This window comes from Mirounga angustirostris, unplaced genomic scaffold (assembly GCF_029215605.1).
Source record: "Mirounga angustirostris isolate CCGP_5_RB_7025 unplaced genomic scaffold, mMirAng1.0.hap1 SCAF_13, whole genome shotgun sequence".
Lineage (NCBI taxonomy): Eukaryota > Metazoa > Chordata > Mammalia > Carnivora > Phocidae > Mirounga > Mirounga angustirostris.
Genome location: NW_026991721.1, coordinates 51,531,921 through 51,549,142, shown reverse-complemented (window position 1 = coordinate 51,549,142; position 17,222 = coordinate 51,531,921). Strand labels below are relative to the sequence as shown.

General features: G+C 39.8%; 1 protein-coding gene across 3 annotated transcripts in view; it reads right to left on the bottom strand.

Annotated features, from left to right (window-relative positions):
• GAB2 (GRB2 associated binding protein 2) overlaps positions 1–17,222 on the bottom strand; it is a 189,370-nt gene that overhangs the window by 75,093 nt on the left and 97,055 nt on the right. The window lies entirely within an intron of this gene.

Sequence of the window (17,222 nt, the reverse complement as noted above, 5' to 3'; positions counted from 1 at the left end):
CTATAGAGAAAAGAATGATCTTTTTAATAAATGGTGATAGGTCATTTGATAATTATAGGGAAAGATTCTTAATCCTTATTTCATGCCACATGTGAAAATTAGTTTCAGATCATTATAAATCCAAATGTGAAAGATACAGCAATAAAGCATTTAGAGGAAAATGTCTTCATGACTTTGGGGTAGGCAAAGCTTTCTTGAATACTCAAAAGTTACTAAAACATGAGAAAAAGTAATAAATGGTACTACATTAAACTTAGTGTCTGGCAACATCAAGAGGATGAAAAGCCAAGTAAGAGGAGATACTTGCAATACATATATTCAATGAAGGACTCATATTCAGAACATATAAGAAAAAAAAAACCTCCTACATATTAGCAAGAGAAAGACCACTTGATAGAAAAATTGGCAAAAGATCTGAATAGCCACTATACAAAAGAGATCCAAAAGGCAATAAGCATATAAGAAGATCTTGATTTCATTAGTCATTGGGAAAATGCAAATTAACACCAGGACATAACCGCCAGAATGGTTTTAACAACAAGACTGATAATCATAAGCACTGGGAAGAATATGGAGAAACTGAAACTCTCATACCCTATTAGCAAGAGTGTAAATTGGTATAAACCCTTTGGGAAACTATGGCAGTATCTACTAAAGCTGAACATACACCCCAGGACCCCACAATTCTACTCCTAGTAATTATATACAGATATCCACCAAAATACATGTACCATATCATGCTTGCTTTTCTGCTCTATTTTAAGCGCTTAATGTGTATAGTCTGGGGTACTGTCAGAGTTTCCTACCAGTTGTCCTAATTAAATGCTTACCAATGCATCCAGTTTAATCTTCCAGTTTAATCAGAGCAAAATTCTGATCATGTTACTGCTCCCACTATCCAAAATTTTCATGACTCTCCATCATCTGCACAACAAAGTTCAATTTCTATGGCTTAGGGTTTTTTTTTTAATTAAAAATTTTAAAATCTATTTTCAATGTGGTAAGATATACTGAACATAAAATTTACCATTTTTACCACTTTAAGTGTACAGTTCTGTGGCATTAAGTACATTCACACTGTTGTCGAGCCATCAATACCATCTTTCCCCAGAACTTTTTCATCTTCCCCAACTGAAACTTTGGGTCCATTAAACACTAACTCCCTACTCCCCACTCTATCAAGTCCCTAAAAACCACCATTAAACTTTCTGCCTTTATGAATTTAACTCTTCATATATGTGGAATCATACAATATTTGCCCTTTTGTGACTGGCTTATTTCACTTAGCACGAGGTCTTCAATGTTAATCCATGTTGTAGCGTGTGTCAGACTTTCATTCCCTTTTAAGGCTGAATAATATTCCGTTGTGTGTATAAGTCACATTGTGTTTATCCATTCCATCTGTTGATGTACTCTTGGGTTCTGTGGCTCAGTTTTAGGGCCTTTACAATTTAGCTCAAACCTACTTTCCCATCTCATTTCTACTCCTTTATTTATACTTTGTTATCTACACACATACATACACACACACACACACTGTAACTACTCAAACCAAGTTTAATTTTCACTGTTCCCTAAACATACTTTTCTACCTCCACACTCTCAATTTCCTCCTATCTGAAAAGCCTCCCAATCTTCCTCCTTTTCTAAATTCTCCAAAGTTTTGCTTATATTTCAATGCTATCCTGTAATGTTACCATTTTTGATCATCCTTCTCACAAGGTTCCAAAATCTAGAGTTCTTTCAGAATAGAGGGTCTGGTCTTCCTCTTCCCCAGATCCTCACATAGGGCCTTCCTTTGGCACATAAGTACTCTAATTATAGAATTACACAAAATAGCTAAATTTCATTAAAACACAGGTATACATACTTAGGCTTAAATATCTCATCATGAAACTTTTTCCATTTTCAATAATAAACTATATTAAGTCACTTAAAGTAGACAATATGAAGATTTAAAGGTATCACATTCTGCCTAATTCCTGGTATAACCCAACCAAGCAGAAGAAACCTTATTAATTCAGATCAACGAAAACTCAAAGTGAGGGGCACAAATGGAGAGAAATGAGGAGAGCAGAATGAGGGAGATGCTGCAGAGTGGGATGAGAAAAGCTTCAGATCAGAGTGAAAATACCCAAATTACAGTCCTAGTTCTTGCTCTATAAACTGGGACAAAATTTTTTAACTTTCCTAAGCCTCAATAACCACACATTTAAAAGGGAGAAAATACAAAACTAGTATTAGTACATAGAGTAATAAGTAAGGTTTAAAAATATAAAAGCACCTAGAACCAGACTTGGCATGATAGGTGGCGAGTACATAGCTCTTGAGTCTAAAGCATTCCAAGGAGACTCTGAGATCATGAAACTGGCAAGAGAGTTCTCACTATAAAAGATCCCCACATTTCCCACTCATTGTTCTTTCTACTTGATCATCATTAAGAAGCCAGCATTTTTTTCCTTCTTCATGCCCTGTATCACACATCAGCAACTCCTCCGGGTTCTGCCTCTTTCGGTCAAAGGTATGACTTTTCTTCCAGTCTCTCAGGCTCAAAACCATCTACTTCCACTTAGTTCTTCCTGCTACTTCACTGCTCAGGCCAAATCAATAAGCTCCTTTTACAGTATTCAGGAAAACAAGCAAAATTCTGCTCAATGTTTTGAGGGATATAGAAAAGAGGCAAGATCTAACCACTCCTTTCAAATAATTTATGAGTTTACAATGTTGCAGGAACAAAAGACATGAACACATGTCCCTAAAATAAAAAGCAAATTTTGTGGCGCCTGGCTGGCTCAGTTGATAGAGTATGCAACACTTGATCTCAGGGTTGTGAGTTCAAATTCTACATTGGGTGTGGAGCCTACTTAATTTAAAAAAAAAAAGCAAATTTTTAGAAGTACCATAAAAAGAGACATAATATGCTGTTAGGCCACTGAAGCAGGGAAATCAAACTGGGAGGGGGGCAGGGAGAGAGAAGTGAAATATGAATGAACATGAACAATGAAGAAGATAGGGTTTGATACATGGTTTTGTGAAGGAAGGAGAAATGGACATTTCTTATAGAGTACACAATATGACCAAGGCCTAGGGATGGGAAAATGTTAAGATAAGTTCAGAAAATATGGAATAGTCTCTTTTAAATGTGGAAAAGGAGAAAAGGAAGAGCTTGGTGGTTCTGGAAAGCCTTGAACACCACCCTAAGAAATTTTGCTTTTCTTTTACTGGTAATGGGGAGCCACTGAAGAGTACAGATCAGCAGAGACATGACTGTTGTTCCTGTACTGTTATCTGGCAGAATGATGACAATGAACCAGAGAAAGGAAAAATAAGAGGCTGATAAAATTATTTAGAAAGCTGTTGCAGTAATCTGTAAACGTGAGAGAAGATGGCAAGGAGACAGAAAGGAAAAGACAATGTAAATCACTTTGTTCAACAATGGGGCTTAAAGAAGTATATGGTAGAGCGGCCTACTCTCAAGAAAGAACCTTCCATTTGTGTCTGTGATTAAGAGAATGCCACCATCTTCTCTGATGAAACAGGAGTGACTGTTTTCCTTTTGTACCCAAATCCAGTCAAAAAAACAAACCATTTCACAACCATTCAAACCACAGACATGTACCGTGGGTACATATGACCTGGAAATTGCATAACTCCCTGCTGCCGAGCAGAGAGCACATGTTCCACAGGAACCTGTCTCTGTTCTTTAGGTTAAGATTCCAAGGTAGCATGTAGAATGAGGCCATGAGATCTTCCTATTGCTCTTGGCACCTAGAAAACTCCAGGAGGCCCCAGTTTAGCTTTAAACTGGCCATAACGCACAGGATGTTGTGTTCAGTTCTGGTGGTGACAACGGGACTTGAAATCCTACGGTACTAGGATTCAGTGAGGTTCCACCTGGAGTCATGATTGCAGTGTTCTAAGATATAAGGAGCTGACATGTGGAAGAGCAATTTGATTTATTTTGGGTGATCCCACATACTAAAGTTGAACTACTGCCAGTAGGCACATACTACAGAAAAGCAGATTTTGGCTCCGTGTAAGTAAGTAAGAATTTTCTGAAAGAGTGGTCCACAGCAGGGCCCTTGGAAACTGGAAAACTACTCAGCATTGGAGAGGAGTGTCTAGAGAGCCCAAGCCATGGGTCAGCAAACTTGTTCTGTAAAGCGCAGAGAGTAAATATTTTTAGGCTTTGCAGGCTGTATAGTCTGTCCCAACTACTCAAATCCGGAGTGGCAGGGAAGAAGCCACAGATAATCTGTAAGCACACGAGAATGGCTTTGTTTAAAACTATGTAGAAAAAGAGAGGTATTGGGCAAGATCTGTTTGCTGACCTTTGGCTTAGGCTAGGGATGGGGAGGGAGACTGAAAAGGGGGCTCAAGCAGTGGATCAGTAGACAGACAAGGGACGAAGGTCTCTTCCAATTTTGAGAGTCTTATATATTTTTAACCAAGAAAATCTAATATGGTAACAACTCATTCAATCAGATTATTCAGATTCTTCAAATAGAGGGTTGTGTGCTTTTACATAACCTACTATTAATTAGAACCCCCTTATACTTTCAGCCTGAACAGCTGAAAATATTTCTAAAACTCCAGAATCTTCTGCCCTGCCTTAGGTATTATATCAAAGATAACAGAACTTTTCTTTGATGACTAAGGACTTAGAGCCTCATATCATCTTTCTAGATACCAAATCTCACATGCCTTGTGGTTAAAATTGTAGAAAGGTCAAGACATTTCTTGGAAGAGGGTTTTGTGTAACTCCTAGAAATGGGTGTGTCCTTTGAACTTCCCTCTTTCTGATGAGGGTAAAGCCAAAAACTGCCAATAAACCAGGAGAATCCTGTCAGGTGAGGATTATAGTTAGTTATAATATAATCTCAGAATCTGAGGTTACTGGATGGTATCAACAGACTGAACTTGTTAGTCAGGGTTATTAAAAACATAGTATCTGCATCTTCAAAAAGTTCTTGGCTTTATAGGTAAAAAAATATTCATCAATATCACAAATGCACACACACACATGCTTTCATTCACCTTTCTCTAAGTGAAACACTAGCTCAAACAATCACAAAGACACAGAAGAATCTGACTTGGCTTTTGAGCACGTGAGGCACAGCCATGTCCCAATACACTGCAGCATGAAGTACACTAGGCCAGTCTTATGTTCCATAGCAGTTAAGAACAAACAGTAAGAGAATCCAGTGGGTCACGTAATGGTCACATATTTCTGGAGGAACACTTCCTGAGTGAGAAAGGGCTTCTTGCTATTCTTACTCTAGGAACACTTCAACTACTCTTGACCCAGTGACTTTACACTCTGAGGGGGGAAAAAATGGCAGTTGCTGAGCACCTGCTACATATCATGTGCTTTCTATCCATTATCACATTTTAATCCAAACCAATGCTGCAAGGCAACTATGATCCCCTTTGTACAGATGAGGAAAATGAGTTTCATCAAGGCTAAACAATTGGCAGAGATCACAACCCCAGATCTTCTGGCGGGTCAGAGCTAGCGTCCAGAAAGAACTTGAGAAGCTAATACAGATAAACTGCTGACTACACGTTGAGACACACTGGCTAGAGCATTTATGAAAGTCAAGTTCACAGTTGGCGATAGAAATAGAGGGATTAGAACTCAGGTCTCAGCTCCTAGTCCAGAATTATTTCCACTCCTCAAATCCAAATTCCCTAGGAGAGAGCGGCATAATTACATGCTCTTGACTCATTTATCAGTAATAAAGTTTTCCTCTGATTCCAATGAACATTATTTGTTCCTAGGGAAGAGAATAGACCTTATCTTACCACAAGACTGACTGTTACATTGTGAGGTCAGGGAGCTTTTGTATCACCAGCATTTAGCAAAGTACTTGGTACATGTTATGTACTTTAGAACTCTTCAATGAAAGTATACCAAAAAAAAAAAAAAAAGAATATCTCTTTGTTCCTCTTTGGTAAAAACCAAACAAAACCTTTTAGTCAGATGACCTACTAATGTTAACATTTTCAGAATTCTAACCATCTCTATCCTGGGTGAGATGGCGCATAAACACAAAAGATCACTTCTGTGTGATCTTTTATGTGAAACTGACTCCAACCCTAGGCTTCAGGGGGTAGAAATCATGGGATCCTAGATTAAGCCAATTAATGCTTGGTTCGCAATGGGCACATGACTGAAGCCAGTTTGCACAGTCATTAAGATTCCACTCCAGGACTTCAGTGTGTCTTACTCAAAGTGGGCTCTCTCTTTCACTGGACAGAAAGTTGTAATGATATGAGCCTGAAGTTGTAGTGACCACCATTTGGAATCTGAGGACAGCTAACCCAGATAGTGTTGAGTTAGAAAGATGGATCCTGATGCAATGTGAGTCCTAAATCAAGCTGATCCTGGAGCCAGGTTTTCCCCTTTTTGGCTAAGGCAACTGAGGTCACTAGTCAACACAGGTTTTAAGCATGCATCCTATACTGAGACCCAGAACTGTTTGTTCTGTAACAAACAGTTATAAGAGTAACTCAGAGGTCCTGCCCACAGGCTCTTATCATACTCGTTACTCAATCCACTTTCAGTGTCCTTCACTCCCCATTCCTTTTCCATTCCTTTTTAGTTCTCCTACCTCCTTCCAATCACTCAATCAACATTTCTCAAACCTATCAGTACCAGGTCCTTTAGGACCTCACCATCTCTGGTAAGGACACAGGTAACTTGGTCCTCTGAGGTCACAGCTCTACTAGTGGTTGTGAACAGAGAACCACTCTGTCTGGGACGAGTCCGGGAAAGCTGCAGAGCACAAGCAACATTTGAGTTGGGTCTTGGAGGATGAGAGTTTTTGCTAGTTAAAGAAACAGTGCTGGAGGGGGAGCTTTTCAGGAAAAGGGAATAACAGGAGTACACATAACTCTTGTTATTCACAGTAGTGATGGTCTATAAAGTCACCAAGAACACCAAATCAGTGAACATGGATTCATTTCTCGTAGGGGAAAACCAGAGTTAGGTTCCTGCAAACCTACGGTCACAATATTTTTGTTAATCGACACATAATCTTATTTCATTCATGTCTGTGTTTAAAGACTCCTTATTTAATAGATATTGTTGATTCATTAACATTGAATTCACCCAACACCACTGTAACTCAAGTCTGAATGAAGCTTGTAGATATGCATGTTTTCTCTGTAAGGCACAGCACGATTTTCCTGAGCTTTGGAACCCTAGACAGCACTCTAAGCACTTTGCTTCAGGGCCTTTTTAAAGAGCCAAACCACCAATAAAAAGCATAAAAATGTGACAAACATGGCATTAAACAGATGGAGAAAAGAACACTAGTTTACAGCATGAGAGCTGAAGCAAGAAGGCAGGGCATCACTTTGTTCTACCTCAGCTGGGAGTGTGTGTGGGGAAATGAAATTCTTTGCTGTGCCACAGATGCACATATGTGACTGGCCATGAAAGAAAGCACTGTGGGTTTTGCTTTGGGGGGAGGGGATCATAAATCAATTTTAGCAAGTAGGTGAATTTACAAATGCAGAATCTGACATCTGTGATTAGGAGGAATGCCTATATATGGGAAAGCTTGGTGTGTTCAAATAATAAAGCTAAGTTTGGTAAAGCCGAAGGAAGGAGGATGAAAACCTGTGTGGAAAGGAAATCACTGGAAGGCAGGCTAGAAAAGTGGTCTGAGATGATTTTAAGAGCTTCACATGCTGAGCTCTATGTTTTTCTTTTTCTTCCTGTAGGTCAATCACTTGTTTTAAAGTTGTAGTTGAGGGCGCCTGGGTGGCTCAGTTGGTTAAGCGACTGCCTTCGGCTCAGGTCATGATCCTGGAGTCCCGGGATCGAGTTCCGCATCGGGCTCCCTGCTCGGCAGGGAGTCTGCTTCTCCCTCTGACCCTCCTCCCTCTCATGCTCTCTGTCTCTCATTCTCTCTGTCTCAGGTGAATAAATAAAATCTTTAAAAAAAAAAGTTGTAGTTGACATTCAGTGATATATTAGTTTTGGGTGTACAGGTCAATTATTCTTGATATCAAGTATTAATGTAAAATTTAAAATTTGAGAATCCCCCCACAGAGCAAAATGACTTATAGTATTTATTAGCTAATAAATAAAAACTACTATCAATTAACTCAATTATTTTATTGATTACAATGTCTACATTTTTTAAAAGTATGAATACTTATAAATTCCGTGCATTAGTGAATTGTGTAAGTGTATATGTTTTCAAGGACTCAGTCCACCATGTGGGAACCACTGTCATGTCCCCAGGTGAGCAGCCAAAGGCCCTGAGGAGAAATAAAGCTTGGCTCATGGGAGGACCTGACAAGGGGGTCATGCCGAAGCATAGTGAGCAGAATGGAAAGTAGCAAGAGGGAAAGGCAGTGATAGATGATGATGGTGCGTTGTAGGTCATTTAATGAAGTTTAGATTTTATCTTAAATAGAACAAGATCCCGACATAGCAGGGATAAATATATATATTGATATATCAGCAACTGAAGAAACAAGCTCAAGAACAATGTAGTATGATCCTATTTATGGACACATATGTAAGCACATCACCACACACATATGTGTACGTACAGTATACATATATGTACACACACACACACACAAAATCTTGTGTTTTGCAAATGCTTAGAAAAGCATTCCAAAATGGTACCAGTGGTTTGTGGAGGAGAGTGGGTATATGAGAAATGAAATAAGGGAACTTTCACATTTTAATCTATATTCTTAGGTATTTTTTTTAAGAAAATAGAACATGAAACCACTGAATGGCTTTACATTTTTTTTTCCTGTATTTACATTTCCTAAAGATCATTCTAGCTTGTGGCAAATGGAGTGAAAAGGGCAAAGAGCATGAGCAGGGAGGCCAGACAGAGAGCTACTCAAGAAATAATGGTGATTTGGACCAGTGGCAAAGGACATAAATATCCAAGATACACTTTGGAGGCCGAAATGACCAACTTGGCAATATGAGGGATATGGGAGGATATGGGAGATATGGGGGATATGGGAGAATGAAGAGTAAGACTCCCAAGATTTCCTGCCTGAGCTGAGCAAGTAGTTGGGCTGTGTCATGACTTATGGTGAGAACCACAGCCACATCTCTCTGACAAGCCTAGCACAGTGCACTCTGTCCATTCTTTGCCTTGAATGCATCAAAAACAAGGGAGTAAAATGAATTTGACATGTGTGAGAGAAAGAGGGTCACATCTGGGAAACCAAAGAGCCTTGTATGAGTGATTACATTGACTAAATTCTATGAGATTATTCCCCAAAGACCAGGTCAATTTTTCTGCAGAGGACTCAGGGAATCCATTAGTGGAATTACCTCTCTCATTGACAAAACAACAAATGAGCTGTTGCCAACCCTATGTGTTTTGGAGAAACAAAGGTCATTCCATTGAGGAATCTCCCTTTCATGTCCTTGAATGCTCTGATCTAAGTTGTATTTAAAGCTCTGAATTAAGTAAGGTTACCAGAAAAAAACAGGGCAAAGTTGGAGGTAAGACAGACAAATAATGCCCATCAATAGAGTTAAACTGTTTCCCTTCCTCTAGGACAAAGACTTCTCTCATCAGACTACCCCACTTCAAGTAATGGGAGATTAGAAGGCTCTTGGGCTTTCCTAAAGACCTAGTTTCATACTTTCTTTAACACATACCTGATTGTGTGACTTCCTTGCTTCAACAGCGGTACTCAAAACCTGGGTGTGTATCAGAATTTCCAAGACACACGTTCTAGTGCAGATATTCCCAGGTCCCAGGCCCAATAGAGATTGCGACTCACTTGGTCTGGAGTGGGGTCCAGGGATACAAATGGTCCAGGGATACTACAGAGTGTCCAAGAATCCCATTTGGAGAAACAAAGAACTACATTATTAACAATGATTAATAAAATAAGGTTACAATTTAGTGAGCTGCACTGGAAGAATAAGTGGATCATGGAGATCTCAGCTGTACTTCCAGCTCTGGTCTGTTAACTGGGCATGTGAACCCAGGCGTGGGGAGAACACTACTGCTATGGTTCATAGTTTTGACATTTTAAGCCCCAGGAAAAGGCAAAGGGTTGGCAATGTCAGGCAGAACTTCCTGCGCTACCGTACTAGACAATCTCCCGACGGTACTCAGACTGTAGATATACATGAATGAGGGCAAAGAATCCAGTGCTTTCAGGCGCCTGGGTGGCTCAGTTGGTTAAGCGACTGCCTTCGGCTCAGGTCATGATCCTGGAGTCCCGGGATCGAGTCCCGCATCGGGCTCCCTGCTCGGCGGGGAGTCTGCTTCTCCCTCTGACCCTCCCCCCTCTCATGCTCTCTGTCTCTCATTCTCTCTCTCGCAAATAAATATAATCTTAAAAAAAAAAAAAAAAAAGAATCCAGCGCTTTCTGGAATTTGCTGGTCATGAGGGAATATCGTGAAAAGCTTTTCTAAGGTACAGGATGAACATGGGGGTTCTTCTGGAAGCTGGCTTTCTCTTCCCTAATATAAATGCAGGGAAGTAATTCAAAGGATGGAAGGAGAAACTGAACCTAATTGTGAAGATTAACTCAGGTGATCAAATAAATGCCCTGCCTGCCTCTTGGGAGCCCTAATTTACATCCATCCAGCTGCCTGAAGTATGTGTCTCTGAAACACATTCCCATACAGACACTACTCCATGGGCTCTACATGACCTACTAAGCTCATACATGGAAGTTCCATACAGAGCTGGAACAAGAATCCAAATCTCCTTGGTATCATTATACCAGTATTTTTTTTTAAAGATAGGACCCAAAGTTTTTTATTCTAAAATAAGTCCCATATATATATATATATTAATTTGGGTCAGTTTATTTTTTTTCAGCCTTATTGAGGTATAAATGACATAAAAAATTGCAAGATATTCAAAGTGTACATCATGGTGATTTGATATAAGTATACAAACTATCTTTTAAATTCCCAAAATTTCCTAGCAGTGGTCCATAACGATTTTTTTTTAAAGATTTTATTTATTTATTTGAGAGAGCATGACAGCGAGATGAGAGAATGAGTGGGGGGAGAGGCAGAGGGAGAAGCAGACACCCTGCTGAGCAGGGAGCCTGATGTGGGTGGGACTTGATCCCGGGACACTGGGATCACAACCTGAGCCTAAGGCAGCGGCTTAACTGACTGAGCCACCCAGGCGCCCGGTCCATAACGATTTATATTGACTTTAGAATGATCTCAGATTGGAGATCAGGGTTAAAGATAGGAACGAATCCCAAATGTGGAACAGAGGATCTGAAAGAGAAGGGGAAGTGGCACACTAGGGCTCTGGGGGCCCCAAAGTCTGCCTTATAACTGTATAGTTTTAATGGCGGCAACTTAGCTGATTCAGAGTTGTCTCAGTGGAATGAGGTACTGACCACTTTAGGAAATAGAAGCACCACGACCTTTCATCTTAAGAAGTAAAAACCACCTAATCCTTTTATTTCTACGCACCCTCTCCACCTTTGTCTGAGTGAACAATAAAGCTGAATAAATACCAGATTAGGGACTCAGTTTTTAGATAATTTTTCCATCTTGAGGCATCCTGACTCTGTGACATGGTGCCCTTTGGGGCTCTAGAAACTTTCCAAAGGTCCCAATTTCTTCCATGACTTCAGAGCAAAAGTTTGCAGATTCCAATTGGGGAGCTATGGCTTCCTCAAGGAAAAGTCAAGTATCTCCCAGGCTCAACCCTCAGTGACTTTCTAAATAAAACTCTCTGCCTGAAACAAATCATTTCTGACCTTAACCCTTATCTGCTTAAAAAATGTTACACTACAGCAGTCAAAAATACAGAAACGATTCCAGCAGCTTAATATCTAGAATGCATACCCCTATATTAAATATATGCCTCTTCACCATGCCTGACTTATACTTAGAAATTTGGTACTTTATTTTTGTTAGAACCTTCCACTTTAACTATACTGTATCCTAAACTGAAATGAACTTTCCAGAAATCAGAACATGATTTATTAATCTGCATTAATCAATCCCAACCAAATCCAAACCTATATGCTTTCTAAAGCAATCAATGTAGAGCAAAATTAGAATAGGAAGTGTCTCTAAAAGGATTATCAGTAGAGATTTCATGTGTAAGCAGTTCTTCATTTATAAAAGCTCCAAGTTTCATTCTGAATGTTATTTATGTTATTTCAGATGCACAAGTGTTTTGTAAGATTCTTGAAAACAAAAGACGGAAAAGATACATGGTAATGCGTGGTACAGTGGAAAATAAGCAGGATTTAGAAATTGAAGCTGTGGCTCAAATTCCAGATACCAGTTACTAGCTTGTGTGACCCTAATGAGTCACTTAACCTCTGTGAGCCTTAGTTTCCTTATCTGTAAAATGGAGCAAATTCCACCTACCTCACATGGTTATAGAGAGGAAAAAATAAGGCAAGATATATATGTTTTTACAAAGGTGTTATGTACAAATAAAAACTTTATCTTCTCATTGTTTTGAACATGTGCCTCTAATCACCCCTGTATCTGGGCATAATTCAGTGGAAAGAGATCATAGTAGGTAACTAAAAATACTGCCTGATATCTACGTAAAAGAGGGTCAATACAACCACACACTCTAAGGAAAATTAGCTATAGCACCCATATATAAACTCTTAACTTTGAAAAAAATTAACTTTCCAATTCGGTCACTGGGAGTGGCTTATGACAGCAGTGCTTGTGAACACCACAGCCTCTGTGTGCACCTGCGGTCCTTGATGAGGGTCCTTAGTATTATTCTCTGCCAAAGCCATCACAGCACTTTGGAGGGGAGTTGATTCCATATTGTGGAATAAAAAAAGAATTAGGTCTATATGTGCTGTTTATTGAATAATGAAAGCAAATTGCAGAAAGGGATGCCTGGGTAGCTCAGTCAGTTGAGCGTTTGATTCTTTTTTTTATTTTTTTTTTAAAGATTTTATTTATTTATTTGACAGAGAGAGACAGTGAGAGAGGGAACACAAGCAGGGGGAGCGGGAGAAGGAGAAGCAGGCTTCCCGCCGAGCAGGGAGCCCGATGCGGGGCTCGATCCCAGGACCCTGGGATCATGACCTGAGCCGAAGGCAGACGCTTAACGACTGAGCCACCCAGGCACCCCAAGAGCGTTTGATTCTTGATTTTGGCTCAGGTCATGCTATCGGGTTTGTGGGACTGAGCCCCACATCGGGCTCCACGCTCAGTGCGGAGTCTGCTTGGGATTTTCTCTCAGCCCCTCCCCCTCACTCGTTCCATCTCTGTCTCTCTCTCTAAAATAAATAAGCAAATCTTTAAAAAATAAAATGTACAGAAGAAAAAACGTTAAGGACTGCTGAAAATCAGGAGGATTAGATTTAAAGTGATTCCTAACGTCCAAGTTGTAACCTTTTAGGTCTAAAAGTTGAGCCTGTGAAAATATGAGTTTATGATATTCAAAGGAATAGTGTACAAAGTTTTTCTTAAAATACAAAAAACCGGGTGCCTGGGTGGCTCAGTCGTTAAGCGTCTGCCTTCGGCTCAGGTCATGATCCCAGGGTCCTGGGATCGAGCCCTGCATGGGGCTCCCCACTCCGTGGGATGCCTGCTTCTCCCTCTCCCACTCTCACTGCTTATGTTCCCTCTCTTGCTGTGTCTCTCTCTGTCAAATAAATAAATAAAATCTTAAAAAAAAATAAAATATAAAAAACAGGCAACTATAATAGGATTTATTTAGTATTTTTATTGAGTTTCATAAGAAGGGAGTCAATACACTGGACATCTCTCTTCTATTAAGCAATATATGTGATATAGAGTATAGATGCATATCTGTTTCTATCTGCGTAAGAAGAAAAAGAATCAATATAGGAAACTACAAGTAAGTAAGAAGTACAAGAAAAAAGTAGAAATTATACAAACAATTGATCAGCATTGGTGGTCACACAGACAGCAAACAAAAGGTGGGGGGGATTAGCAGTTAAAAAGCACGAGTGGTCAGGTACACTGGCCAGGTAGAATGAGCGTGCAAGAGTATATTTCAAGATAATACTTCAGCATGCAAAAGACAGCTGACCCCATGAACTCATATTCTCTCAACTTCTAGCAGTGCTTCTCAAACTTTAACATGCATCAGCATTACCTACTGACATGTTAAAATGCAGATTTCTGGGCCCTATTCCCGGAGTTTCTGATTTAGAAGATCTGGAGTCGGAGGTCTGAGAATTCGCATTTCTAAAAACTCTCCAGAAGATGCTGATGCTGCTACTCCTAGACCACACTTTGAAAACCACTGCCCTGATTCTAAGGACATACTATTGAGGCATAAGTAAGTTCTGAATAACGCTAACATTCAGGTCACTACATCATAATTACTAAACAGTATTTTATAACTCTGGCCAAGCAAGAGACTAAAAAATTCCTCATTTCAAGGTAAGATATGAAAATACAAGAAAGTAAAACAAAAGTTTTAGCTAAAGTTGCATTAATGTACCTGAAGTTCATCTAGAAGAAGGAAGCTCAGCCTCATAACCAGAGGCAGGTCTACAACACTGAGATAGCAACCAAGCCTTGTGCTCCAACCAAAGATCTATTAGTCTGTCACTGGAAACCAGGACTTGGCCAATTTGAAAAGGTGTTCTTTTTACTTTTCATTTTGGTTAGCTTATTTTCTTGTTATTTCTCTGGGAAAGATGATTTCCCTGGGGAAGTCAAAATTATAACTTAAATCTTTGGAAGATATCCAAATAAGCTTAGCGATGCTGGAGGAGAGCATGCAAATAAATACAAAAATAATGAAATTAAACTCAAGGTGTTGATGTTTTAGGATAAGATTAAGCATAAACATACATATAAGATTTGTGATCACTGTATTTGTATATGTCTTATCTACTATTTAAGGTTTTTGAAGTACTCAAGAGAAACAGCCAAATTAAGCTTATAACTGTGGTTATATTGAGAGAAATTAAAGAAGTTTGTTAATAACTAATGTTTAAATGTACAATAAAAATTCATTTTCAAAGTTTTGAAATTAAACATTAAGCAAACTATAAATAAATGACATTCGTCTTCTTTGGGCACAAAAGCCTCTTAGAATCTCCAAATACCTGAGTGATTGCTTACATCAGCCAGAAATTTGACCATTAGGAAAGATTTCAAAAGGATGCTCCTGAGTAGAGAAAGTAGTTTACAATATCCTATACTGCTGATGTAAAGATGGAATGCCATCACATTCAAAGACTTCAACTACAGGACTGAGCATCCACCATACAAAGTAGGGAAGAAAATAGCATTTATTGAGCATCTACTTAGTACCAATCCAATCTCAGCACCTGGATCACTCTATATGCTCAATAACCATTATCTGTTATTCTAATTCAGGCAACTTGTGTAAAAGGGGAGGGGGGTATAAAGAATTATGGGACACAGGAAAGAGACTGATTTATCATACTTCGAGAAGGGAGTCACAGAATATGCCAAGAGGAGAGGGTAGGAAGAAATTCCAGATTTTAAGCACATGGAGGCACAGAAATACATGGCATCTTCTGGCAATGGCAAGTTCTTTGTGTGATTAAAGGAAACGATATAGGGGGAGAGGTCATAGCAAATGAGGCTAGGGAGGCACGTTAAGACCAGATCACAGAAAGCCTCAAATGCTGCCACACCATGCAGTATGGACTTACCATCTAGGCGACTGGAAGAAACAGGATCAGATCTAAGTTTTAAAAAATGTAAGGGGCGCCTGGGTGGCTCAGTCGTTAAGTGTCTGCCTTCGGCTCAGGTCATGATCCCAGGGTCCTGGGATCGAGCCCCACATCGGTCTCCCTGCTCCACGGAGAGCCTGCTTCTCCCTCTCCCACTCCCCCTGCTTGTGTTCCCTCTCTCGCTGTGTCTCTCTCTGTCAAATAAATAAAATATTTAAAAAAAAAAAAAGACTAGGAAATGTCATTTGGGGCGCCTGGGTGGCTCAGTTGGTTAAGCGACTGCCTTCGGCTCAGGTCATGATCCTGGAGTCCCTGGATCGAGTCCCGCATCGGGCTCCCTGCTCGGCAGGGAGTCTGCTTCGTCCTCTGACCCTATCCCCTCTCATGTGTTCTCTCTCTCTCAGATAAATAAATAAAATCTTTGGGAAAAAAAAAAAAAGTAAAACTGTGGGATGCCTGGGTGGCTCAGTCTGTTGAGCGCCCAACTCTTAGTTTCAGCTCAGGTCATGATCTCAGGGTCACAAGATGGAGCCCTGTGTTGGCTCCACGCTCAGCAGGGAGCCTGCTTGAAATTCTCTCCCTCTCCCTGTCTCCCCCCACCGCCGCTTGGGTGTGCTAAAATAAACAAACAATAAATAAATAAGTAAATAAATACTTTACAAAATATATAACTGAGCCACACACAACATGAAAGAATCTTAAAGTTGAGAGAAGGAAGCAAGACTGAACATGTGACTTCATTTATATAAAGTTCAAAAATGGACAAAACTAACACTACTGCTTAGGGATACACATACTCATGGTAAAACTATCAACAAAAGCACAAAAGTTGTCATACTTCGGCAGGGGAGGGAGTAGGAGTGAAGTAAGAAGAATATGATTAGGAGGTGCTGTCAATTTTTTGACCCGAGTAGTAGCAATATGAGCGTTTCCTTGATTTTACTCTAAGTGTCATACATTTTTCTATGTGTATTATAACTCACAATAAAATACTGCAGAAGACACAATTAGAAGTATCCTGGAAGGATCATGAGGGTGGGCAGAGTCTAGAGACAAGAAAAGAAATTGAGATGGTCGTAATCGTACAGGCAAGGGAAGAGGACTTGAGTGGGGTCATTAGTAACAGGGACAGAGAATGGAAAAGGAGTTGAGGATGACTTAGAAGTTAGGTTTTAGTGACCCATTTGAAATGGAAACTAAGGGAAAGGCAAGTGTGCAAAGTGACTGTAAGATTTTTTAAGTTTCAAGCTTGAGAAACTGGGTGATAGGTGGGGAAAATACTAAGAAGAGCAGACTCATGCATTTTTTTTTAAATCAAGATGTGATTCACATACCATAAAATTCACTCTATAAAGCATACAGTTCAGAGGCTTCTACTATATTTAGAAGGTTGTGCAACCATCACCAGCACCTAATTCCATCCTAATTCTCTTTGACCCAAAAGAAACCCCACATTCATTTACTCATTAACAGTCACTCCCCATTCCGTACCTACTGCCACTACCTTGTCCCAATGTGTGGTTAAAACCTGTCTTGACAGAGTAACAGTGACATTCAATTGGTCTCAGGA